Below are 27,851 nucleotides of genomic sequence, written 5' to 3' on the forward strand. Positions count from 1 at the left end.
AAAAGTACAACTCCTTCATGTTCATCTTTAGTGCTTGCCAGTGGTGCTGACAACTTCTAACATGAGCTAGTATATTAAGAGCTTTTCTGAAAACCTGCAAAAAGATTAAAGGATGGTGTTAAGTCTCCTCAGACTCAGCTCATGCAATAAATGGTGATGAATTTTCAGAAGCATTCTGAAAACCCTGTGTCAGCACACTAAGGTACCTGATCCATATTTGTGATAGTTCACATGAAAGCCTGAATTCCAGGTTCTCAGTGAAATGCATATTTCCTGGTATATTCAACCACCTGCAGAGTTCTGACAGCGCCAGCTCACCTTTTATTGAGCTGGCTGAGCAAAACGTCAGGCAGAGCTTGGCACCCACTTCTGCAAACCCTGAATTCAAACTCTTAACAAAAGCATTTTAAAAAACTCAGAAAAAACAGCCCAGAAAAAAAGCCCAACTTACTCCATTTTTACTATGCGTAGCATATAATTTTTTCTCATAGATTGAGTAGTATTTGCTTCTTTTGGAAAATAAACTTTTTTTTTTAGTGACTTACAGGAGCCTCTGGAAACTGCCTGAAGCAAGTTTTTCCTATGTATAAACATCAGTGTAGGATCTTCAAATCGAAAAGATTAATTGAATCATCATTGCAGGATCATTTCTCTAGAATTTTACATGCACAAAGGATCACTGCCTTCCAGTTCTATTTCAGGAAAGGCATTACCTATTGTCAGTTTTCAGGATCCATTACATTCTGCTCAGCAGTCTACTAATGCATGACTTATACTACTGAGCCATCTCCTTGAGATTTGGCATCTTCTTAACAAGACAGTCCTTGGCAGGAACGTGGCTTTCATGGTAATAAAATAACACAGAGGCTTTTAATTACCTCTGGACAGTCAACCTTCATTGATTGTTCCGTGATTCCATCACGTCAGTGTTTCTGGAAATCACTCATTACAGAGAACCTCTCCAAAAAGTCTGACTCTGCAAGACAGGAAAAAAGCCCTTTTTAGTGACTTAGCAATGATAATGAGAATTATACCAAGTGCCGAAATGAAAGAGAAGAAAGAAAACAACATATAATTATATAAAGGTTTGAAAGAAGAAAAATAAGAGAGAACAGAGAAAGATAAAGGGAAAGGTAAAACCAGGCAGAAAGCAGCAGAATGGGGAAAAAACTCAAGGGCAAATGTAGGAATAACTGTTCCTCTTGCTTCTCCAGAAGCAGAACAGAAGCCTGCCGAATTTCTAAAACCTGGTATATACACAAGGAAGTTCTGTACAATATCCTGTTCTCTAGTCTCCAGGGTCACTTCAGCAGTCAGGATCAGACTTTTCTAGACTGTAAACTGGAGAGGAAACTAGTTTCCATCGACAATGGTTCCTTCAAGTATGTGGATTTTACCAGAAAAGAAAAAAAATCCAAACCCAAAACGCTTAGATGCAAGTCTCTAGATTGATCTTTCTGGAGCTTCACACATACTTTGTGCAAATCACTTGGCAATTTATTTTGGCTAGAGGAGTTAGCTTGTTTTGGCAGCTTACAGTCTCAAAAAAAGCTTTCAGTAACTTTTGTTAACTTCCTTGTATGTGGTTATAAATGAACTTTTTCTCCTCTTCTAAAGTCCCATCAGTATGGGGGGCACACAGAGCTTCAGACAGGATTAAATTTATCAAGTCTGTTGCTACAAATACTGCTTTTCCAGTCTCAAATGTCATCTCAAAATCTAAACACCTGCAAGTCTCTGATATGGTTACATCAATTGCAATTCGTTCAGACAACGATAAATCTGTCAAATCTGTTTGGTTTGTGCTGTTTTCCCCTTATCTTTTGCTTTCTCAGAATCTGTGACAGCTTTATGGGAATGCATTATTCCTTGGGAAATGTAAGATCTGCACAGCCTTTTCAGTGAAAGACAGTATTCTTGAGTTCTATAAGCAGTAAAAAAAGATCTGTAAATGGACTTGAGCAATTTTCTTCCCAGTTTCAATGTAAATAACAGGTAACAGGAGATGTGCAGAACTCGCTGCACATCCCCACTGGTTTTGCTTCTGGCACACACTTGCTGCTTTGTGCTGGAGAAATGAAAGTTGCATCATCTTGAGTGCCTGATGAAATCACTGGAAAGAGTGATTTTCTCTTTCGTGCTGGGTTTATTTTGATATCTTCCATCTCACTGGTGGTCTGAAGCCAGTTTCTGATAACCCCCTGGCCACCAGGGTACATATAAACTTTTTAATCTCAGAGTTGCTGCTATATTTAAGCAAGTATTCCAGTTAAAATATTTATCTTCACAATTCTTTTCACAGTAATTTTCCAGGGAATTTCAGACACTGAGAGGGCATCTTTCCAAGTCTGGAAATGAGAGAAGTCAGACAGCAGAAACCCCTCTTCCAGATCGTGAGGTATGAAAACTTGTGACAATCAGGATTTCTGAACCAAGAACTAAGCTGAGGTTTACTTTTGTTCAAAATTCAACCTTCATGAGACTCTAGAACTAAATGAAGAACAAAGTCTATGTCTCCCGAGATTGTCCTGCAATTCTGAAATCTGCAATGCAAGGGAGCTTCAGAGAGGGATTAGAGTACTAATCTGGATCTCAGAAATGCACTCCAAATACAAAGTCACTTATTTCCCTGCAGGCAGATGGCCAATTTTTCCATTATCTTCCCATTTTTAATTATACAACTGATGCAAGAACTGACTCTCAAACAGGACATAAATGTAGTCCTATGGAAAAATTTATTTTCTAAAACCACTTCTACATTTTTTGATGGAATTGGATTTCAGAGGATTTCTAACATGAGAACTACTTTTTAAAAATGAGATTAAGTTTTTTTAATTCATCATATGTCTAGAATTACTTGAAAATTAATCTTTACTTTAGCAACCAATTGCATCCCAAAAATAACTTCCAAGATAGGTAGCTTCTAATATTTCAAAAGAACAACTACAATGTGGCATAATTGCAAAGGATAGTTTGATAGTATACAGAATATAATTACATGGTATTTCATATCTGAGTCATCCTAAGAATAGAAATGGAAGGAAGCAATAAAAATTTCTCAATTACAAGCTTAAAATATTCTAGCCAATAAATTTAAACAGCCAACAACACACTTAACATATATGTGGCACAGGCAGCTCCCAGTAAATTATGAAGCACCTGGCAAATATTTTTAATTCCCTTGCACCTAAGTTAATTGCAGATTCCAGCAAGCAATCAGATATGATTAAATTACATTTTTGGAAATTACCACATGTTTCAGGCTGAAGTAAGACAGCTTAAAATAGACCTTTGAAAGGTAGCAGTAATTAGGCAAAGTCTTAATTCTACTCCTCTCAACTTCAAAATTTCAGGGACAAATTCTCCTTTCAGAACACTGTGAAAAGCAATCACCAGCTCTCTACAGGTATATTGAACACAGGATTTTAACCTCCCGTGGAAAAATATTTTTGACCTCACTTATTCTCCAGAAAGAAGCATTTCATAAACAAGAAATCACAGCAGAGCCTATCCTGAACCTGAAGGACTTCTTCCTTCTCCTGCCATAAAAATCCTCAAGCTTCTGTACATACAGCACCAGGAAACTGACTGGCAAAGGATCATAGAACAGAAAAGGTGTTTTTTATGGCACTGAAAAGCACAGAAGACAGCTTTGTAGACCCAAGCTAGATGGCATAACCATGCTGTAATTATTGCTATTAATAACAACCACCACATTTTCTCCTGATTGGTGCTCTGGGTCACTGCATCTTACCTAAAGACTAATGGCATGCACCTGAGGCAGAGAGAAAGTTCACACTCGGAACCCACCTGATGCCATGGGGTCTTTCAGGCTTTTGTAATTGGCAGGAAAATAAAAAGTATATATTAAACCTTCAAAGAATGTACAAACCTACGTTATGATTAGCAGTACTGTGTACATGGTAAATGTTGAAGAGTTCTAGAAAGAGCTAGGTGGGTTTGTATTTTTAATAATATACTGGTAATACCTCTCCCATTTTTCTCCTTCAATGGAATAAAAGAGTTTTACCACACCAATACTTTGAATAAGAGTTCATATAGTTTAACATAAAGAGCTGGAAAACGCTAAAAGAAAACTGAAAATCTCTGGTTTTATGAGTTGTTCTAAGAGCTCAGGCACTTGGAAAGCAGCAGCAACCAACTAATTTACTTCATATTATATTTTCCCTCTTGCAGCATATCATTTGTTCATCAAATTTGTATTACTGAGCCCTAGAGTGTAATATTTCAGATGAAGACAGAAAGGACAAAGTGTGGGTGGGTAGGCACCGAGTGCTTGTACATGCCAGACTGCCTGATCAGTGAAAAGGAATTACTCATAAATGGGACTTCTGAGACAAATATTAGGCATAACTGTGCTTCCAAGTCCTATAATAAGAGTGACAGCTTTCACTCCATTCCAGGTAGAACTAACCTAAGTAGCACATCATTTTTTTTTCTGATTTCCATGACTCATCTAGCACTAGTAGAGGGCCTGATCTTGCAATATATATCTTTAGCAGCTGTGAACTTCATCCTGACAGGTCACATGAAAAAGGAGTGATACCCCTACATTAAGCAAGATCAGTTACTTAATGTAATTGATAGGCTGCAGGGGGATCTAGAGGAACTCCCACAGGTCCCCCATGAAAATATATCCATCAGGAAAGGATGGTGTCTTTGACTTTGGGTGAATCAATTACCTTTGGACACTCCTGAATCTTTTCAGTATGAAGAATTTGTAAGTCCCATGGGCAAAACAGTATGTGTGAAGACCTTACTATTTGGGGTTTTTTAACTGGCTGATATCATCAAATGCCAGTATTTAGAAGCCAGTTGCCAGGAAAGAAATATCTAGAATCCCACAGGAAAATATTTCACCCTATACCTGCCTTATCTGCTGGAGATTTAAATTCTGATTAGACCAAATGTTGATACTAATGAGGAGCTTCTCTACTCGGGCATAAACATATGTATTAGTATAAATACATATTGATAGTGTCAATATTCATTGATATATGCTAGCTGCCCTTCTTTAAAGGATATATACATACAGACACAAGAAATGGTTACACATGTGCAAAGATACAAATAAATAGAAGTAAATAGAGGATCTTCTGCAGTGACATCATCTCTCTTTCACTCTCTGAACCATTCTCACTTAACTCGTTGGCTAAACACTGAGGAAGTATTTTGAGCTTTGAAAGGCATCCTGATCAGAACAGCAACAGCAGTAGACATGCAGTGGCATGAACACCACTACCAAAGAGAAATCAAAGAGTCTGAGGAATAAAATTGATGAAGATATTTATTCAAATTACCTCCTCTCTTTTTTCAAGTACCTTCTTTCAACCTATGTAAGAAATACAGCATGCATCTATCTGCACAAGCAAAAGGGTGGAAGGATAAAGCATTCACATTTATTTCTTGTTTTGAAGCCAAAGTTCCCACATTTGTTTTAAAGAGCACTATATATCAAAGTATTACCTAACTTGACTGCGATATCCTCCACAAACAGCACTTGCTGTCAGTTTACACACACAAAGCACTATGGAAACCCAAAGAGAAACAGAGAGAGAACGCTGCAGCTGCCCCAAGAGCAGGCACAGGTGATGTGTGTGCCCTTTGTCTCAATGAACGACTCAGCCACAGGAACATTACCATAGAGAGAGGCAGAAATTACAGAAAGCAATGGTAATCTCCAAGAAAGTCCCCTGCTCTTTGCAATGAAAGTGATGGTACAAGCACAAGCTGCCTCTTGCTCTACCACAGTGGCTTTTGAGCCATTCATTGATAGCTAAACTTTAAATTATGTGTCCAAGTCAGTGAATTCCCTTTAATGAACAAACCAGACCAAACCAGTGTTGTCTCCAATGGATGTGTGGTAAGACACATAACTGCAACAGCAGCTTTGCAGATTCCAGAGGCACAAAAGGAACAGATTTTTAAAAACACACATACATGTATATATAAATTATTCATCTTGTCATTCTATAACATGGGCTTAGTATTTGCTCTGCTGCAACTTCCTACATTTTCCATAATAATCTTATGTCACTCTGAGTAATACTTCTCCAGGAAGTTTGCTTTTGAATGGGAAGTTCTTACTCTTGTTAAGCAGAGTTTCTTCAAGGGACTAAAGAGACTAGAAAGTTTTACAGCTGAACCTTCAGGACAAATCTAGATGACACTGACAAATGGAATTTGGTTACCAGGACATTAAGGAAGCTGTGAGTTGGGTCAATCACACACACATGCACACACACACCTGCTGACTGGAAGTATCAGTATCTCAAACCAGTGTGTTTCATTGCCAGAAAGGCCAATAAAGGGATAGTAATGAGAAACAGCTATTCTCATACTTGAGTCTTTCCTTCAATTTATTTACAAAGAACACAGGCACAACAAAGAGGAGAAACTTGAAAGGCTGGCTCCTATTTTAAACCAGGTTGTGCAACAAAGCCTGTAGAATTGCTATTCCAGCGACTTTCCTGAACACTGAATCCTTGCTTTGAAAGTTAAGATCAGTATCTATAGCTTGTAGCTTTTTTTGCAATTTGTATTCAATAGAGCTACCAGAAACCACTCCCTTGAACAATACCTGGTCTTAAAAAAGAGGAAAATCCATTTGACACTAGGCTATTCTTCAACAATATTTCAGTTAATCACAGGGTTAGTCCACCTTATTTATAGGGTACTATACATGAATGATAAATTAGTTTATACTAATTAGAAAACATCTATTTAAAACTAATGTCTAAAAAGCAAATGTAACAAAGTTGGACTTTAATCATACATGCATTGTCTAGTGAAATAAACCTTGGCTCAGCAATTATTTTATTTACATTGGCTTAATACCATTTATTATGGAACAAGATAGCAAATATCGCAAAACTGAAAGTAATCATTTTATTAAAATCATGGCAAAGAGAATTCTAAACTCTCCTTGTGTGGTTCATTTAGAAGCACTTTATCCCTATAATACAGGGGAATATTATCAGTAGAGCTCTTTGTTTAGGTAAGTACCGTTAGTTCCCTTGAAGGGCATTCAGGAGCACCCCTGAATACAGGTACACAGGGTTACAGAAAGGCTTTTAAGTAAACACAAGGATAGCAAAGGACTGGCTGGTGTCCCATGGCAGAAAGGTGTTTTAACCCATGGAACTGAACTTCAGAGCACATTTCATTTCCTTGATAATGTGTGACACTGGAAAATGGCTTGTCTCGACAAAACCAAGTTTCTTACCTCTTAAAGAAAAAAAGTAACAATATTACTTTGTCTCTACTCTACCAATCTAAAAAAATAGACTTTTGCAGAGCGTTCTAGATTTTTTTAAATTCACTTTACAAAAACCCCACTCCAAGGCACCCTTTTAGAAAACTGCCACCAGCAGCTGCTTTGTCAGAGCATGGCAAGAGACAAGTAAAAATATTAATCAGTATCAGACATTGACTTATTTATTTAGCATCATACAAAAAGGAATGGATCCCCTAATATACCCAGGTACTGCTTTATGAATTCATCCTTATTTATTCTATCAAAGAACAGATAAAACCAGCTGTCTGAATCTATGCCATGGCATAGGGAACTAGGTTTAGATCTGTGTTTTCTTTCTAAAAGATATGCATTTTTGTCCCAGAGTCCTTCTATATGCTACCCAATTAACCAACAGCAATATACCAGCCACCAGAAACTGATGGTGAAAAAAAGAACTTCACATTTAGAATAAGCCCTTGAGTTAAAACATTTGCTAGCCAGATAGCACAATGACATGACAAGCCACACCAAAATTGTGTGCATTTTTAAACTCAAAAAATTAATTTAAGAGCAATGGAAACTTCTATGATGAAGGACATTACAGAAGGCAGAAAATCCTGAAGGGTTGGTTTAAACCCCAAAATAGTTATCTTGCCTAGAATTAAAGCTAAATAAAAGATTTCTTGCCATATCCCACCATCCATAATTTGCTCCCTCCGCTCGAAAGCCCCAAACTCAGGACAAAAAACTCAACATAAATGTGGTTAGCACATCAGCTGGGAGGTACACTGGGTGCCTGTGAAGCACACACACACTGCCAGGTTTGACATCAGGAAGGTGAGAACCCGTCCAGCCCCCGAGGCAGCAGAAACTCCCACCCAGACACGAAGGGCTGGCACCAGCCCAGGAAGGGCAGGAACCCTGGCACCTGCTGCTGGCCTGGGCTTTTCCCTGCCCATCTGGCAGATTCCCAGGTGAGAGCAGTTTGCTGTCTCCACCAGCTCAGCTGCTGTCTTCCCGCATAAAAAATACATTACCTCTACCCTGCACTCCTGACTTTGTGGGGCTGCCAGAGGAATGTGGACAAGCTACCTAATTTCTGTAAAGAACTGCAAGAAACACTGATTTAGGACCAACCTGTTTGGGTCATTTAGTAGATATTTTCTGCATGTACTTGGTTATTCACAGAACAATAATGATAAACTATGTCTTCCTGTAAATTTTGTGTGACAGCATCACTTTCTGGTGCCTTGCCATCTTTTTTCTTCTGGAGAAGAGGCATCAAGACTAAGATTCTTCTTCAATTCCTATTTCAGAACCAACCACCTCAGCCTTTCCAAATACTTCAGAAAAAGGAAACCAATTTAATCTCTGACCTAAGACAAAAGTCCCTTAAAGCATTTTTCATTCTCCACATCATCATCATCACTTTCATTCACTCCAAGGCACCTCCTGCATTATCATTGGTTCCCAAGGCTGGCTTCTGGATTTATCAAACCTTTAAGTGCTTTTCTTAGTCACCTTATATATTCATTTATTGACAGTATCTTTATTCCTGCCCCTTGGCTCAAAGGTTCTTGGGCTCTTTGCCTAGCAAACTTCTATACATATATAACTGTCATTTTTATGCAGTCCTGATTTATCAGAAAGGAAAAATTTGAGGTACACTATAGTATATTAATGGCAGATGCACTGTGTATTAAGTCACTTATAATGGGGTTCTTCAGAGATGAAAGCTAAATGCATAAATTAACATGAGAAAAAATTTAGTAGTGAACAGTATCAAAAAGATCTTATGCTATATTAAAAAGATGGCACAAACCCTCTTTATGTATTAATTGTGTGATGACACACACCCTCTTTATTTAATGTATTAATTTTAAAATGCTTTTAATTGTATAAGACTTATTGCACAGCTCAACAGTTGGAACATGATGTTAAGATGGGAAAATTCCATTAAGAAAGTAAATCAGAATCTTCAATAATAGATATGTATGATACCACTTCTTTCCATTCTTTCACTTTTACATTAGCAACTACTCAACTGCTTCACCTCACAAGACAGACAGCAGGTCAGATATTGTACAAGTGACAGCAATCTAATTTCAAAAGTGTCTGCTATTCCCTTAAGATTTCTAATGTCTCTTTTAGTTGTCTGGGCAGATAATTAAAACAGCTTCATGCAACAAATTGGCAGTCACCATGCACAACCAAAGATAAATCACCTTTTTTATGACCTAACATATTATAAAGCCATGACTAGTATGGAAATATACCAAAGCCATGGCATAGAAACATTTGGCTGGCTGAAATCTACCCAGTTCTTCAGCTGATTTTTTTATCCAAGAATACACTTTACATTATTAAGCCATCCTAGTCCTTTCTTTAGAGATTCAATGCTTGCTCTTAAGCAGCCTCACATGGAATGAGTTCTTGACTTTTCATTAACTTTGGTTCACAACCCCTACTTTCCAGGACTGATAAATTCAATTTGTACTGCAGAGGTTGTTTCAGTCCAACCTGTGTAATAGCTGTATTTTTTACCCCACAGCTAGTTGGTCTTTTTTGTTCTACTTCTGGAATAGCATGTTTTTCTAAAAATAACTTATAAAAAATCATCAAACAAGAAATTATTTTAATTTGACAATTTCTGCTTTGCAAGCCAAACAGTGAAAAGAACTAGCTGTTATAACTGGTTGTATATACATTGTTTTAAAAATACAAAAGTGGGGAAATTGTAATAAAATCTGCAACATGTCAATTGGAAAAGGTACGTGCCAAAGAAACACTTGCTTGAGTTGACTTAGTAATAACAGGAAAAGATTTTTGTCTTTCCCCTCTCCACACCCCTTCAAACACATTGCTGTCCTTCCCAGCTTTGTTCTCTCCTTAAATTATTTCCTCCTTCACTGTGGCCATTATGGACTGCTAAAGGGGAGTTGTTTCATTTCTTCACTGAGATCAGCAGGCTACAGAGGAAAATGAAGAGAACCCCTCTCTTCAAAATGGTGAGGAATGATTTCTCTCTGGCAGCAAGCTGAGGAAACAAAGCAGGTAGATTTAGGATGTACTCCCAGCTGCTAATATCAAACTGTAAAGGTAGGATCACTGAGGGAGCTGTGATCATCCCAAATTATGGAGGTGGAGAAGAAAGGGACATGCATTTCACAGGCAATACAGAAAATGGTTTCCCAGGAAGAAGAAGAAGCATTCATGGCATATTGACCTCTCCTCCTTCAGCCCACAGGTGTTCACCCAGCTAAATGCCAACAGCCCAGGACTCACTTGCTTCGTGATTCAGTGAAGTCCTGATGTCAACAGCTGGATTCCAAGTGTGAGAGAAATGCCTGGCTTTTTACAGCTGACCTACTGCAAGGTCCCAGAGTGCTGTGCCTGTTAGTCTGGAGACACCACCTTCAAAACACCTCTGCTGCCAGCAGAGCACTCACAAATTCCCATCTAATTTCAAAAGTAAAACATTTACTCCTTGAAGCCAGCTGACAACATCTAATACTGTGACCTCCAGAAAGCATGCAGCAAAAATTACCCCAAAACCATGGTATAACAAAAAAGATGTGTCTAGAAAACTGATGTCTGGACTGCAGGGACAGAATGGCCCCTGTCCCTCATGGAAGTGCCTGTGCTGTCCCTCTGCCCTCGGATGGCAAAGTGACAACTACATGTCTGCTTGTTCAAAACTGCAGTTCCTGTGGCAACCATTGCTTCCTGTTGTATCACAGAAAAATCATAAAAACTATAAGTAGGAAAGGCAAGCAGGTTAAAAAGGTTACAGTGTTTTCAACAAAACAGCTTCATACTGTAGCATATACTAGAGTGTAAATAACACAATGAATAATGGAAGATTTATTGCAGAGCAGTAGCAAGGAAAAGGCTATTAGACACTTAGGCATGACTAACATACCTCATGGTTTATTCCTGCTTTTTGCCCCAGTGTCAAATGGGCAGGTATCCACATCCCCAAATTTTTAACAACTGTTACTCAAATTCCTCCTCCTGGGCAGAATTAGGAATACAGCCAAAACCTAGATGAGCAGGAGGGAACAAAGCTACATTGCTACTGCCAGAGGGGATCCACAGAAGCACAAGGGTGATTTGGGCAGGTGCTGCTCTGCTCACCAGCTGACAGCCACCCCCTCCAGGCCTGGCACCTCCACAAACCCCAAACCTCTGCCCAGAAATAACAATCACTGGAGCATGGAGCCTCTCCAGCATGCTGAAGCCCTTCTTCATGGCAGCCATTCCCAATAAGGGCAGCTAGGACTGCCTCAGGCTCCCAGCCTTGGTGATGGCAGCCTGGATTCCCTGCCCGCTTCCTTCACATAGAAGTTTTTGAGAAATACTGACAAGTAATGCCAAGAGAAGTTTGATGGACATCTACCACATTAGCTTTTTGTTGTGTACATTGAGTGTTGGGAAAAGGAGAAAATACAAAGTTCCAAAGACTTTTTCTATGCAAATCTCATTTTTTTATAACTTTAAATGAGTTTTAAATAAACCTGTTATCAACAGGCATATTATACATGAATAATGCAGAGCATTAGAATTAAATGCAAAATGTGTTTGAAAAGATTAAACAGGGCAGCACTACTGGCTGTCACTTGTTTCACTGAAATACTGCATTCCTTCTACAGTACCATCAAAGCTCATCTTCTCAATACCTTTTATTTGCTTTACTTCCCTATAATACATTTACATAAAGAATAAAATGTCATAACTTCACACATTGTGAATGGGCTCTGGATAATGAGGCAGGGAGAGTACCTTTGCACTTCATAAAGAAGAGCTCAAAAAAGATTTCTCTGAAGCGGGAAGTTTATTATTGCATAAATTCATCAAATACAGTGAAAACAGTACCACATCTCATAGGATGTGGGCAGTTCTGGAACATTTGATAGGCTCAGGGCCAGATTTTATCTTGTTCACTCTGATGAAATCCACAATAAATCTATTTAACTAATTTTGTCTCATCATACCCACAATCAAGTGCAAGTTCCCCATCAAAATATATGGATTTCTTTCCCCTGAGATGTGACATACCAAAGATGACACTAGATACAGCTGTCAAGCCCAGTTCAATGCTTAGGCATGTCACCAAACTGGCATCCAATTCAAATTCCTTCTCAAATGAAGATCCTCTCTTTCTCTTCTTAAAAATTTACTGACACACCAGAATGAGGTGGAATACACTAAGTACGCAGAATTTTAGAACTTAATTATCAACAGCTTTAAATAACACCATAGAGCATCACTCATATCTTTGTTTGTAATTTTACAAAACAGTGAAAATAACAGTGCCACCAGTATCAATTCAAGACTAGTTTTGCAAAGTGAACTGGCCAATCCTCAGGTAGCAATCAGTATCTTGGTTTGACACTGCACTTGAAATACAACGGAACAAGTGGTCAGGACCTGGTTTACGGATCAGTAATTCAGTTATTTATTGAACAAAAATAAGTATATCCACCTGAATCATTCAGCCAAGGTTGTCCATTCTGGAAAGATGGGAAGCCAAATGGTTCTTTACTGTCTCAGCCACAAGGAAATAAATAAACACTGATAAGTTTTATTTCACAGGCAGTAAACAACAGCATAAATCCTTAAAAACTCCACTACCTCCAGCTGTAGAAAAGCAACTTGATAACAGAATCTTTTTTTTAGCATTTTACAGAGCATCAGTGACAGAGGTCTTCAAAGATTAAAAGGGTTGAATTTTGTCACAACTTAACTTGCACCATTCTGTGCACAGCACTGCCCTCTGCATCAGAAGGGATCTTGAGAAAAGCCTCCTCACTTGGAGGAGTTGTGTGTAGTAGATAAATTACACACTAATTAACATGGTGACAGATGAGACACATGTGAGGTTTGTTTGGTTTTTTCCACTTGTTCCTAAAAGCCACAATTGGCCACATGTCAAAACAGACCAGTACTAGACTGCACCCTGCAATCGATGCACAGATATCAGCTCTCACCTGTCTTTCCAGATTTGACATTTCAGGCATAGCTGCTTGGATTCCCTCTTTTTCCCTGTAGGGAGATCAAAATAGTAAACTATTTTCAGTTTGGATTTGTAGCTATTGATTTACAAGATTATATCCATAATTTCTATATATGCTAGAAGATCATTTGCATTCATATAGTTTGAGGACAAAATACTCTTTTCCTACCTGTGAAACTATTAATTTCCTGAGCTGAGCTGCACAGGAAAAATTTCCAAGAACCTGCAATTTTTTATTTTTTATTGCTTCTTCTTCCTTTAGATGGTCCAGCTGTCTGTGTTGACTGCCTTGTCAGACAATGAGCAATGGCTGTAGTTCTGAAGAGAGCAATTATTTTGAACCAAGTTTACAGAAGTCAGCGGCCTAAGCTGACAATACAGAAAAATGAAGTGAATATTCCCATAAATGTGGTGGGCTTGAAAACTTTCCTCATTTACAAGATACAGTGTGGGCTGGCAAATATACATACACCTACTTCATATGTCAACTTTTAAGTTTTAATTGATTTGTGGCCACAATTCTGTAGACTCATTTGGCAAAAGAAATTAAAAACAAATGCTTGTTTAGACAAAATTGCATTATGCAAACCCTAAGTACATTTTTTTTTCTGTCATAGCATAGAGGTAATAAATGCTAGAAGACTAAAGGTTCTGAAAAACAGAACTGTCTTTAGGGTAATATACGTGTCTATGCCACCAAATTCAAGAGAAAATGAGATTAAAATAGTTCTAACCTTGATTAGCAGAAGTGCAGGAAAATGAGCTGGCATGACTGGTGTTTTAAGAACATCATTAAAGGTATCTTCCTGAACAAACACATTTGTAATTTTCAAGGCCACATTTTCAGAAGCTTTGCTCATTTTCCTCTACTCTTGCAGCTCTAATTTCTGGCTAGTTACAAATAGACATTTTGTACCTACCACAACACCAAGGTTCAATTCACTGAGAACTCAGCTTTAATACATTACCCTTTGTGCTCCATTGCTGGGATTTAAATCCCAGCTGGATGTCCATATTCATGATGAGATTGCAATTTCTGGATTTTGCCACCCTAACATGAAACTTCACTTTTAGCAATAAGAAAAGAGATTGAAAATTCTCTCTGTAAGCATCTGAGATAGTAAGGCTCCAAAAGAATTGTAATTGCTTATTATCCCTATGATCAAGAACTCTGCATTCAATTCTAAAAGATGTATTTCAAGAACATACACAGGATTTATCAGAGCTTTTGTAATTAATAGAAATATTCAGGTGAAGAACTATTCTATGTATGACTCATTGTATGAAATACTTTCTATGAGTATTGCTTTCCAATCAAATTTCTGCCAAAGATGCTCTCAAAGTCTTGGTAAATACTACAGATTTATATCTCATAGATTTATCGTTACATTTTCCATAAGGAGAGATTATATGCTAGTTACTCTGGCTGATGGCTTTTAAGTTACTAATGTATCAAAGCTGAGTTGTGTTTTAATTTTCAGTCCTCTCAAACGAAATTGTAACTTTAAATTATAATTGGTAAATATTGAACTTTGGAAGATTTATTAGACAGATTCTCAGGCTGAAAAACTGAGTTTAGAGCTGTGTCTAAATTATGTTAGTGCTATGCCCTTTCTTCTTGAAAAAGCTAAAGAAGCATAAAATTAATTATTATGTGAACAAACTTCTCAAATACCAAGTATTTGTAATCAACTTGCATTAACTGAAGTCTGTAAAGTATCTGCCTTAATTATGCATCCAGCAGTCACTGGTAAGTAGCTTACTCAGTGATCCGATTGACATTTTTTTGTACCTGATCCCTAATGAGTTACCCTATTACATGTCATTGCCCTACCCAGTTAATACATCAATTTTACATTTTCATTTTGAGGATATAACACACTTTATACCAAGTATTTTTATGCTTCATTTTACAGAGAGAATCACAGACTGGATATGTTCTATGTGATGAAAAATTGTGACATTTGTGTTTCATTATAATATCCTTGCCAGAAAAGCAGATCTGGGAGCAGAAGTAGCCCAGCTATAAAAACACAGAGCAAATTCAGAGAGGGCAGCAGCAATTACTATGCATAACACAAGAGCCAGTATCTTGTCAGAGCCATGGATGTAGGTGATAAATTACATTAGCAAAGGGTTGAAAAATTGCCTTTTTAAAATACAGTAGTAGCTAAAAAGGGAACTGATCCTAACTAGATTAGATTCAAACACAACACTCTTCCTTAAATTAATGATTATAGTACAACACAATATTACACTGCACATGTGGACCTTACTAGAAATTAAAATTTTCTGTCTTCTTGCTCTTTAAAAACAGATACAAAACATATTTGATTTTCTCTGCCTAATATTTGCCTGGGTGACAGCCTCTTCAATACACTAAGGAGCTGAAAGGTTGCATCCGAGCTTGTTTCATCTTCCTCTTCCAAAAAGTTCAGTCACAGAACACCCCATTTTTCTCCTTGTCTTGTACATAGTCAAGATTCTACTGGAGCCTGCTGGGTTAGATAGGTTGGCTTTCTTTCTTGTTTGAGAACCACCTGCCCGTCTGTCCTGACTTTTTGGATTTTTGTTTTTGTTTTTTGTGGTTTTTTTGAGGGTTTTTTTTTTGTGTTTTGTAGGTTTTTGGTTTTTTGGGGTTTTTTTTTGTTTGGTTTTTTTGGGGGGCATTTTTTGTTGGTTTTTTGTTTTGTTTTGTTTTTTTCAGAACTGTGATTTGCACTTGGGCTGGTTACCAGGGTGATTCAGCAGAACATTTCTGCAGAATGTCCCTAGGTCTATGATAAGGACTGTTGTAATTTCCCATATATCCTTCTCAGCAGAATCACCTGGCAGCTCCAGGATGGGAAAATGCTGCTCAGTCATCATTGCAGAGTCCCTTACAGAGACAGACAGGTCCAAGCCAGAGTCCCAAAGTGCCTGGTGAGAAACACTGTGAAACTGCAGTGTGTGACCATTCCAAGTTCAAACATGACCTCAGCAAGTGCATAATTTTCTGACCATGGAAATCTGCAAATTAGTTCCAAAAAGCTGCTTGCAGCCTTTCAGGAACAGTAGTTCAGTACCACTCTATAAATAATAGGAAAATGATAACATTGATTTTTTTTAAAAAGTTATTTTTACCACTGCAGGCTTAGTGCAAAGCCTGAATTTTCTTGGCAAATACAGAGTATTAGCATTACAGGAAAGCAGTACTGGTAAATTATCAAAGACAAAAAACGTTTCCCAAATTCTGCTAAGTCATCAAATTCCGTCCACTAGATATCTAAGCAAAGGGCTAAAAAATAGCATGATCACATATGTTCACATGGCAGCAGAGCACCTTTTTCTCCTCTGCCATCCACAGCTAATGTAAATCTGCCTGATGATGTGAAATTTCATTATCATTCCATTTGCTGAAAGCAAATCAAAGTAACAGTCAAAGTATTTCCTTTATGATGTAGGTAGGGAGGTTCCTTTCAACACTGAACTACAGATTAGAATAGACTCCTAAAATACTGTATTTTTTTCCTGGTCTTTTGGAGTTCTGTTTCTGTGTTCTGCACACTAAATCAAATTCCTACCCTCAAAGCTGTAGCAAAGGAATTGAATAACATAGCATATTAAAGGGACATTCCCCAGCTTAAAAGATTTACACAGTGCAAAATGTCCTAAAAATAGAAATGACCATAACTTCTTTTCTTCTTAATTTTTATTAGGAAAGTCAACTATTCCTAAAGAAAACTCTCCCATGTACTGCTGTTTGAAATGGGTGTAGGGCATTGTGACCCTAATACAGTGAACAAAGTTCACAGAGACAGTTGTGATAAATTACATGGATTACAGCAGAAATAGGAAGCAATGAATCATTCAGTATCTTGGATCTTAGTTTCACTGTAGTCCTCTTTGCTACACACTTGTGAGATCCCAGTACAGAAAATAATGTGGACAGTTCTAATGCTCCAATAAAACCTTTTTTCAGTAGCCATCACTTCCTCTTCCTGCTGCTTAGTCAATTATACTGAAAAACTATATTAAAACAGAGAGAATTGACAATCTGGACTACATGTGGTTTAGCTACACCATGGTTAGACCAGCAAAACCCAAACCATTTTAGAGTCACACTAAAGCATGCAAACTAGTTTTAAAGAGAACAATCTTAATTACCTATTAAACCAAACATATCAGTGCTTAAATGGCACAGAGAGTAAACATATCAGATTTCAATGTAAGATAAAACATATTCCAACAACAACAAAAAATAGTATAAAAAATAAATAAAGTCACTCAAATAACTCTGACACCCCTCCCTATCACATGGAGTGAAGGAGACCCAAAAAACAGCTGCATTGGCTCTTTAAACTCTGGCCATCCTAAAAATATCAGGGAGCTGAGACAGAGTTGGCAAAAAAATGGCATATTTGGGACTTGCAGGCCCCCAGGAGTGCAGAGCAATACAAGTGGTTCTGGGAAACAAAACAGCTACTGCCAAGTCCCATGGTCTGTGAGCTGATGGCACTGGTGGCTGGGGTGCACCTTTTATTTCAACTTCATCCCAAAGAAATACTGGTTTTGGGTTTGTGACTTCTCTGTAGCATGACTTGAAGTATGGGGAGGGGAAATTCAACTTCAAATCCTCAATATTCATCTCAGCTACTGATGCTGACACACCCATAGTGGTATAAAGAGGAAAATCCTCTGCAGCTGTGGTGGAATCAAACAAGAGCAAGTTCTCCTGCTATAGAGCCTCCTTCTCCCATTACAGTTTGGCAATAAATGTACCCAGATAAATTCTACTCAAAGATGTAGTTTTCTCAAAGGACAGGAGACACCTACCCAATTTTCTTACAGTGGACAGCTACTTAGAATTGGCTAAAAAGGGCAAAGAATTAAAATGTAACAACTATGTGGAAGAAAACAAATTACTCCTAATGAAAATTGGAACAACAACAAGACTATGCACAAATATTATAAATATTTTGGCTGTGAACAGATATATGCAAAGAGAGGAAAAAGAGAAAACTTCCAGTGCAGATAACCTCAAATAACTTTGCATTTCCTTAATATTTTTGAGTTTGTGAGGGGGGGTAAACACTGAATGCCTCCAGTTTTGTCATGAATATTTCACACATTTTTAAGACTAACAACACTTACATACATCAGAGGGGTGCTATGAAACTTAATGTTTGCAAATCGCTGTGAGACATGGATGAAAGGTGCTACAAAACAGCAATATCTGGTTTGCAAAATTTCCAGCACAAATCTTCAGCTGGTGTTAATTGTCTGTTCCACTCTAAAGTCACTGAAGCTATCTAATTTATAAGCACCTGTTCCTCAAATCAAATGAGCTTTGTAAGAGGACAAATACCATTCTGATTAGAAAGCTATTTGCAGAATAAAAGTTTATTAATGTAGTACTGACTGAATTCTATGATACACTTTACTTTTGAGAGGTGACTTAAACTACAGTCAAGGTCTTCATGTTTGTTTTTTAACAAGTGCCTGACAACCTTAAAAAGGCAATACCGTAGTTACTGACAGGCTCTGTCTTGTTTTCCTGTATTTCAAGCACAGACACAGCGATCAGCACCCACAGTGCAAGCGCAGAGAAGGAGGTGGACCCTTGGTGCACTGTCACCCTGCAGAGGGACACGGACAAGGGGAGCAGGTGCCCCTGCTCATGCCCACCCAGCAGCTGAGACGACAGAACAAAGCTCTCCACTATTCCCTGTGGCTTTGTCAGTGAAGAATTTCTGATGCTCAGAAGACTACCAAAAACCACCCTGCGATTCCTGGGCTCATGACTCACTCCTGCAGGTGCAAGCGGTTTCCAGGGTGACACATTCCCGGGCTCCAGGCTCAGAATCCTGTGTGATTTCCTACCACTCCTGGTGACAAGCTGCTGCACCAGAAGCCAGGATTCCTTCTGTGAGAGCTCAAGCAATTAACCCAGGAGACATGCACTGAGAGAGCTTGTAATGGGAGTAAAGTATCAAAACCATGTTGGTTCGCTGCCTGTGTGTTTAATACCATCTGTCAGGATTAGCTATTATGGCTGCTTTCTGAGGCCAGAGTGCTTTCAAAAAGTTGCAATTTTCTGAACAACAGGGAGCACTTCTTGCTAAGCTAATATGAGGATTTTTGTAATGGCCAGCTTTGCAGCACCTCACAAGTATTTCTTGAAAACAGTTTTTATGTTTAGCCTCCCTCTCTCACCTGCCCCTCCACAAGCCAACAAAAACACAAGCTTTCTTTCAAGTAGTTACTTTTCAAGCTTAAAAATCAAATATAACCCAAAGTGCATTTAAGACTAAAATACCAATCCTTGCACATTAAAAGATCAAAGAACAAATGTAAGAAACCAGGTGAACAAAGCAGACCAGCTCGTCGTATTCATTCTAAAGCTCTTTGAAGACCCTGTGCATCTCTCCTTGGGGACTATATTTGAAATTCTGTCACAGATATTCTGTGATAGATATCACTACACCTGCACAACCCTAAATTTTTCCCATTTCCTTACAACTGCAGATTCAAAACATCATTAATACTGCTATTTAGAAAAATTGTATCTGTAGTTTTACTACACCTAAATGTCTCTAAACTGACAGAAGTTAGCAACAATCCCGCACTTCAAAAGATTAAAATGATGAAAAAAAAGATAATCACATTTATATGCATCCTTCCTTAGGGGTCCCCAAGCACTTAGGGAAAGTATGATTTAACCATTGTGCCTCTCTGCAGTCACATTATTCTTATTTTTTCAAAGGGGAAAATGTGTAAGAAGAATAAGGGCATTCCCTAAGGTCGCTCAACTAGGCAGCTGCAGCACAGGGAGTTTAATTTATATCTGAATTCTAGTCTACAGTTCTGTTCCCCGAAATAACTAAACTTTCCAAGTTACATAGCACTGTATGTTCCTACACCGCCTTGTACTTTTCACTTTTGTGCCATTTGGGAAAATACCATATATACATTTTGACTCATTGCAGCACTGTCTCAACTTCAAAGAATTTTGAGCATAATTAAGAGGTTTTCTTATAATGGAGATGATTGCAATAAAATGCAATACAGCTAAGAGCCATGGGACGCAATTCTGACACCATTCAGTGGAGATTTTGCAGGTTACGAAACACACAAAATCATGATCATAAATGCAATTAACTGAAAGAGCAATACATTTACATTTGTCTCACAAGACCATTACGGTAGAGGGAGTGTCCTTTTGTGGAAGCCGTGTTATCAATTGATTCTTTTTCCCTTAAGACACAAATGATAAAAACCCCATTCACTTCATAGATTAAAAGATGCACAAGATGTAAAATATATAATCAATAATCTCAATTATCACCAAAATAAATGCCTCCACACTCTCTAATTTACTAGCAGAAAACATGCTGTAAAAGCCTAGACAAAAAAAAAAAAAAAAAGCCAGCATAAGATAGCTGCATTTTAATTTAGACTTTGACAAGTCTTAGCACAGATTGCTTGAATGATTCCTTCTGTTGAACAGGGACATATGCTGGCCAAGAGTCAGAGTGCCAAAATACAGCCCTAAGAGGAGCAGACTTAGACACTCTTGTTCTGCCTCATTCAAACCTGTAGTCTGTTTCTTTTCCTTGTAGTCTTAATTTCCTGTTTGCAATCCTGGTTTCTTAGAAGTGAAAATGAGTGCTGTTGCTGTGACACACTGGGCTGAGGGGCGTCAGGGTCACTTGGCAAGACCCCAGCAGTGTGAAAGTCCTTTTTCCCCAGCCCAGCCACTGAAGAAGAGGTCTGGAATGTGTGAAGCTGAGTTTTCAAGGGTGTTTATTTTTCCTAATCTATAATATTTTCTCTCTGACCTGCCAAGGTCCAGCTAGCACAGAAGCCATGGCAGTCTCCTTCCCACCCCAGGCAGCTCCCACATTATATACCCAAAATTACATGTACCATGTTTACATTCCATACCAATACCTAAAATCTACGTTGGACAAGGTGTCCCTATCCTAAACCAATAGAAAAATGTCACCATCACACCAAGACATGGAGGACAAGAAGAAGGAAGAAGAAGCTAGGGCACGCCCAGATTCTTCCTTCTTGTACCCCTGAATTTCATTCTTAAAAAATCCCAAAATTCTACTTTTCCACCCTGTGTAAATTTCTCCATTACACTATCCAAACCCTTTTTGCTTGTAATTCCTCATATAAGATCAGCAGCCTCTCCCATGGGCTAAAATCCAATCCACAGGTGTTTTTGATTTGCTGCCAAGGTTCCTGGGCTCTTTGCCAGGGGCTCGAGTCATCCCGGGCAGCCAGAGGGATGCTCTGGACTCCAACAGAGGGGAATGGGAAGGCTTCAGAGAATCCATTCTACTCTGCCATATGAACAGTTAGAAAGGTTTAGACACACCTAACACCACAAATAATGTCCCATTTGGAGAGGGGAAACCAATAAACCATACCTAATGAATTCCAGTTCAGCAAGGCTGCTTGAATTCACCTTTCATCACAAAAAGATAAAAATCAAGACAGTAAGATGGACATGGGAGCACCTTTAAGAAAATCTGGGCAGATCTCCTGAAAAGTTTTTTTTTTTTTTTTGAAGCTTGGAACAAATCTCAGCCAAATTTTGAGCATCCTGGGGCCAGCCTGCAGTCTAGGATTGGAAACACACAGTACTGTAGAATTAGGTAAACTGCTACTAGGAAAGGTTTTTCTGAGGAAGTAAAAGCATAATCAGAATGCAATTCTTTTCCTGTACAGCTCCCATACAGTTGATCCATATTATAAGAAGCCACAAGAATATGATCACTTTAAGGCAAACAGATGCCAACTTTTGAATTTTAAATTTCTTAGCATCTTTCCAGTTATGCTGTACCCCTGCAAGAAAATCTTTCAGCCTACAGTAAGCTTGGCATTTTTCTTTGGGCTTCAATACCCTCTTAAAAATAGTCTGCAGATCTGGAAGGAAACTGCACTTTAAGATCAAAATGCCACCAAGGAAATTTAACAAACTCTTGTCTCCTGAGAAGGTAACAAAGCAACTCAAAGCAAAAACATGAAGAGAAGGATTTGGTCTTAGAATTGAACAGAGGACTCCATTGGGGTACTTTGTAGTGTGGCTCAACAGGGCAGGGATTTCACCTCATGCATACAAACTTTGCAAAACGCTAACTAGTAAAAAACTTCATAAATGGGTGCCAATCTCCTCCACAGGGCAGCATTGATGACTCCTGTACACAATACAGCTGGCATACAGGACACAAGCCATCCCCACAACAGAAGTTAAATCCTAATAACAAATCAGTTCAGATAACATCCCTAAATATGGCCTTGATTTTGCAAGTCACCTGGTGCACATACCTAAATTTTAAATCCTGAAATTAAAAAATTAATTTTACATATCAAAACCAACGAGATCTTGACTTGCTGAAGCACTTTGTTAGACTTAGGTCTTTATTGTGATTTACTTTGGCCTTTTCATTTTTGTTTTTCATAAATACATTGAGTAACACTGTTAGGGAAAAATATCCCCAAACCCAAATCCACAAGCCAGAAGAAATTTGCAGAAGAAATCTAGTGAGATCTACCACCTAGTTTGTAGATAAACATTCTACCAGAATACATTCTGTATTTCTTGTCAAAATATGAAGTCAAGTTTTTCCACAGTAAATACTTTATCTATAAACAAATAGTTTGACATGTTTTGGAAAGAAACTCAATTTTTTAAATTCTGGTTTTCTTAAAAAAACAGATCACTGTTGAAATTATGCAAGATTTGCCTCCAACATCTGCTGTTGCTGATAACTTTTGAAGGGCTTGTTTAACATCCTTGTTGCCAGTGTAGCATGACCTCCTTGTTTGTTGTGTTCAGATTTCTGTTTTCTGGAGCTAAAGGTTAAAAGTTAGAACTAATATTTCAAATCTTCCAGGAAAGCGGAGGCTCCTCCACAGATTCTGGAGCTTTATTCCTTTTCAAATGAAAAGGGAATAAAGACTGTCCTTTTTAAATAGCATGACCACACAGTACAAAGGTTGACTTTACACACCTTGTTTTCTAAATCTATATGATGGCAGTATTGTGCCACTCTACACAAATGAGAGAAAAAAGGACTTTCATTACCCTGATCTTTCAGGTTACTCTTACATATTTCAGATTTGATTTTCCTTGTTGCTGTAGCAGTAATTTGAATTATTTTTACAAGTGCAGAGCCAAACCAGGGGCTTTCCAGGTATACTTTAAGCACTGTGGGGACAGCCCCCCTACACCAAGTTCTCCTGTTTATACACTACAACATTGCAGTTCATGGCTCTATCGACTCATACAGTCAAGTTCAATTTGATGCTCACCCTAAACTACATCTTCCCCTCCATCAATTCTTCATTTCCATCTCCTAATCAGCACTCTCTGCATTTATATTTATACATTTGATTAACTGCTCCCAAAGGGATCACAATGGCATTTACTCATTTTCAGCTTCACTCTTCCGATTTGCTGACTGCTCTCTACTGTTCTTTGTCCGCCTCAAAATTAAATATGCTTCCCATTATTTGTATCATCAATATATTTCAGCAAATTTTCCTGGAAAAATGCATAACATAACATTGGAATAAGAACCATCAAGCTGGAGTGAGAATTTTGCTCATAACAAACTTTCATATTTGAAGGTTTTTATTCAAGGTTTTCATTTTTGCTCTCAACCAAAGAGAATTCCTCTGTCAGAGGAAGCCAGACATAAAATTCTGGCTAACTTCCTTTATGTGCAAAAAGATTTGCATGCTCTCTTCCTTCTTCCCAAGAAGAGGAAGCTTCTTTTTCCATTATGAACCACAACTCATGAAAAATGATTCCCCATGAATAATACAGGACTATCAAAAACATCATATGGCCACTTAAGAGGGCATTATTTTTCCCAGAAGGATCACTTTTCATAAGAGAAAACTGTTTACTTTCTTGCTACTGAAAGTACTTGTTTCTGTATACATTGTCCTAAATTTTCAACAGTTCAGGATATACTGCAAATGTAAATGAGCTTATGCAGAGATCTTTGGTTTGTCTGTGATATTTACTTCAATTAACATTGCTTTTTTGTCTTTCAATAGCAAAGCTACTGGAATTTTCAATTAAAATTGACCCATCTCCTTCTGCCTATCTGCTGCTATTGCTTTTTTCCCTCCTGCCTACAGACAGGAAATGGATACAGTTACAGTTAATCGTAATATCTTGCACCATTAGACAGATTACAGAGCATGCCAATTTAGTCAGTTTTACTGCTCCCCTGTGGGTTACCCACCTCTGTCATCCACAGCTATCTGTACCTGAATTTTTCATGGCAGAAGTTTGAAATTCAGTAGCAAGCTGTATAGAATATATCTGTTTCTGACAGCATGTACTCTTCCCAGAATCAAGATTAAAGATGTTTTGATGCCTAAAATGTGCCTTGGAATACTCTCAACATAAAGCCACCAGCTAAGAGAATATGCAAACCATGTAAAACTCTACTGCTTGGCTCTGCCTGAGAAGGAAAGCAGAATTTTGTGATTATATGTCCATTTGACGTATAATCGCTCAAAGAAGGAGCAATAGTAATCACAGAGGTGAAGCATATCCTACCACTTTCCACCCGGTGTTCCCCCTTCCTACCTAAAGAGGACATGAACTTCCTCATCAAACCTTAATGGTGCAGAAATTTCCCCAACTCCAGCAGTCCAGAGCACACTTTAATTTATTGCATTTAGGACTATAAACCCATGTTTTACTACTGAAATTAATTGCGCCTGACACTTCCATCACATTAACACACATTAGGCACCATGACCTTTGGATGATCAAGGAAGACCTAATTTAATAATTTAGAAACAGCGTGATGTCTGAGCAGGCCCCAGAGGGGAAAGAAAAGTGCTATGAAAAATGATCCTATTTCACTAGTGTGGATATTTGCTTACTAAACCCTCCAGATGAACTTTGGCTGCTACGTTACCATTTTCTCTATGGGTCACACACAGCACTTCACATTCTCACAGTGCTGTATGTTCCTTCTGATGCTGGTCACGTAATCCCCCATCAAATATCCTCTGAATTCTTAGAGGAGCAATGCACTTTGCCTGCAACACCGTAAACTCACAATAGAAGTTTTTTAAACAGCAGCTGGAATAGCAAATAGGCTAACAACTGCAGTTAAACACTGTAATTCACTTTAGGCTTAAAATACAAATTTGGCATCTCTAAAGGAATATTTTTGTCATAAACAGCTAAATCAAATGTGGTCATCAATTATAGATGATTGATTCTAACAAGTGTAACTCAATCTTCATGTGAAGGCAGATATAATTCAGTATGAATAGGCAAGTTGACAGAAAGCATGAGAGATTATGAGATGAGCAGACAAGACAGACAATGTGTCCAATCCCATTCAATTTCAAAATCTTGAGGCCCCAGAAAAGCATCACCCTGCAGCAAATACTCATTTTCCACAGGGCACAGGGAGATAGAGGGTCAGAACCTAAACTCATGGAGGCTTACACACAGCATTTGAAGCAAAATGCTCTGCAGTATCAGAGCTTGAGTGACCTGCAAAAATAGACTGCCAGTGCCTTGCAACAGAAACTGGAAATATACCTGCCTTCATTTCTACCTGCCTTCATTTATTTTTTAACAATTTCATTATTATTTATTTGATATACTGGCTTTTAAAAATTCTATATTCAAGTATTTTACATAATGGAGTATGACAATTATAGTATGGTAAACTCTTAATAGGTTTCTTACTGAAGATTTAACAAGCACCTAATATAGTGCAGAATTTAATCTGTATGGCTAGGAAAAGAAAACAGCCACAAAATAATTTGCTGCAATAAAATTTAATACTTGAAAACATGTGTTAGATTAAATGGAAAATGAGGTCTTATTTATAAACCTGAGATCTGAGGCCTGTCATCAGATTGCATTGGCAAAATAGTTCTTCCTTGTTTCTTAATTCGGTTTAGCTTTTCTTTTTCTTACCTGGACAATACTTTTAAAAAATCTCATCACAGCATAAATGTTAAGTGTCACCTGTACTCAACTAGCCAGCCCCTGGGGTCACAGAAACTGCAGCTCTTACCTGTGGCCCAGGAGGGAAGAGCTCCTCTTGCCACAAGGGCAGCTGGGTTACACTGCTCCTGCCCTGCCTGCTGAGACCAGAATTTTAATCAGTGTAAATTGGTGCCTCACCTCATCCTACCACGAGCTCATTTTCACAGCTGTTAATTGCCAAGCAGACACCAAAAAGGAATCTTAGATCTGGAGGTGTGAGAGTAGTTTTCTTTTGTCTGAAATCAGTTCCTAACTCTTTTTTCATGATGATTTTAAATGTGAAATTAGTCAAGTCCTGAGCAAAATCATTTTCATGGTCTATAACAAAGAGCTCTTTTAGTGATTTACATGAAAACTAGTACAGGGGACCAACATTAAAAACACAGTCTATTTTCTCCCTTGCAGTGAAGTCAACACTTTTGGGCTGCAATAAAGAAAACATGCTTCAAAAAATCCATCTAAAAAGGTAAATTTGCATGTCCTCAGCTGGCATTGTCTGCTATTAATCCACTTCATCTGGGTTGAGACAAGAGGATGAAATGCACAAACAGGTAAAACACAAGGCTAATTTAGCATCTGACTACCTTCATGGAGTTAATGAACCACAATCATCTTGATAAATATATATATAGTCTGCAAACAGTAACTTGTTGATACAAGATATAATTTACCATATAAAATGAGCAGCAACCACACACAGATCAATTTTCTTTTTTTTTTTTTTTTGAAAAAATAAAGTTTCATTCTCAGGTACTAACAGCCATGTATTTGCTTGCTGCAACATCAAGGCTCCTCTAAAGCAATTAGCAAAGTGACAAGAAAGCACTTATATTGATTTTACAAGTAGTGGACATTTTCACACCTTTGAGCAGAGTATCCCAGTTTTTCAATTTTCTTCCCTCTCCACACTATTTACATTTGTGCCATGCTTCTCCCTCTTCAATGCAGCAATTTTGTTTTTGACACAGATTTACAGCCCTCGGCATTTAGAATACTTTCATGAACAATTTCTGTGCTGGTTCAACACAAATTCCATGCAATTTCCTTGTAAAGCAGTCATCTTTGCTCGTGGTGCTCACTAAAACAGAGTCACTAAGAAATCTTCCTTGCTCAGCAGCAGCAGCACTCGGAGGTGGTGCAGGACACAGTGCCTGAGCCCACCACAGCCCTGCAGAGTGCTCAGCGCACCCACAGAGCCTTGATCTGCTACACCTCATCCTGGACATGCCATGTGCAGGCTCCACCCATTTCCCTTCCCTATTTCTGCCTTTTCCTGACTAGGTAGGCACTACTGGACAATTTTTGCATATACTCATACACTATAGGAAGATCTATTTTCTATCATGCTATGTCCACAACCCCCCTGTTTTGAGACCCTTTAATATACAAAGGCTGCTGGGGAAGAAGCATGGATGTGCAGCATCCCTCTTTTGCACAGCATTTCCCATTTCTGTTCATATTAACTATTCCTGTTTTGACACATCAGAGGGCAAGGGAAGGACTGCACTTACTGAGTTGATTCTACAGCCGCAGACACTGCAGCA

At 38.2% G+C, this 27,851-nt stretch overlaps 1 long non-coding RNA gene across 1 annotated transcript; it reads right to left on the reverse strand.

Annotated features, from left to right (window-relative positions):
- Positions 1–37: 37 nt before the first annotated feature.
- On the reverse strand, positions 38–27,851 carry LOC110468611 (uncharacterized). Its single transcript, XR_002465118.1, has 3 exons — positions 27,819–27,851; positions 879–976; positions 38–94 (listed from the first exon to the last, which is right to left on the reverse strand). It is a non-coding gene; the product is annotated as an uncharacterized LOC110468611 (long non-coding RNA).

The sequence above is a fragment of the Lonchura striata genome, chromosome 7 (genome assembly GCF_046129695.1).
Source record: "Lonchura striata isolate bLonStr1 chromosome 7, bLonStr1.mat, whole genome shotgun sequence".
Taxonomy (NCBI): domain Eukaryota; kingdom Metazoa; phylum Chordata; class Aves; order Passeriformes; family Estrildidae; genus Lonchura; species Lonchura striata.